This window comes from Tupaia chinensis, unplaced genomic scaffold (assembly GCF_000334495.1).
Source record: "Tupaia chinensis unplaced genomic scaffold, TupChi_1.0 Scaffold000527_1, whole genome shotgun sequence".
Classification (NCBI taxonomy): domain Eukaryota; kingdom Metazoa; phylum Chordata; class Mammalia; order Scandentia; family Tupaiidae; genus Tupaia; species Tupaia belangeri.
The window spans coordinates 8,684,150-8,684,837 of record NW_006160040.1 but is presented as its reverse complement, the minus strand read 5'-3'; the positions used below and the strand labels follow the sequence as shown (position 1 = coordinate 8,684,837).

The following is a 688-nucleotide window of genomic DNA, read 5'->3' as shown; positions in this document are numbered from 1 at the left end:
GACAGTGGTCTATTCCTGACTGCTGCCCTTCATCCTGCCATAAGGCCCAGCACTGGTTGGAACAGGAAGGGCCAGAGCTGGCTTCTTACTTGATTCTGTAGGTGGTGTTCCTTCAATGCCTCATTGTGGCTGAGCAAAGCTGAGATGCTTTCTGAACCAATAAAGATGGTTTAATGCTCTCAGGCCTGAGGTGTCTCCTTGGATGGAAGGCATTTCAGAAAGACTTAAGGCCACTATGTCTCTCCCCCTGGGCTACAAAGTTGGTGATGCCAAGGATGAAGATCTTCATAAAAGAGCATGAAGGAGTACGGCAGCCTTGGAGTCCAGGGCTGGCTGCCCTGTGTCCCAGCTTGGGGCTGGGCAAGATTACCAGTGTTAGTAGCTGCTTCCCTGACATCGGACTGGCAGTAGCTCAGGCATGACCTTCATCACCAAGGAGACTAGGCCCCATTCAGGAGTCAACACAGGCTTCTCTTAAGGTCATTGAGGTCCAGATGATGAGGAGGTAGATGCTGCCGCCTTGTGCCAGGAAGCCACTGCACACTCTGCTCGAGTCACACAAAGTACAAGTCTGTGAAATCTACTAATGCTGGTTGTCCTTGAGAGCAGCTCAATAAAGAGAAAATGATGTCTGCTTGGTGCACCACCAGCTCTCCTCACCCATGTGTGAGGGTCTCCCGTAGGGAAA

General features: G+C 51.3%; 1 pseudogene; it reads right to left on the bottom strand.

The window, feature by feature from the left end:
- Positions 1-458: 458 nt before the first annotated feature.
- LOC114009361 (thymidine kinase 2, mitochondrial-like) overlaps positions 459-688 on the bottom strand; it is a 6,532-nt pseudogene continuing 6,302 nt past the window's right edge.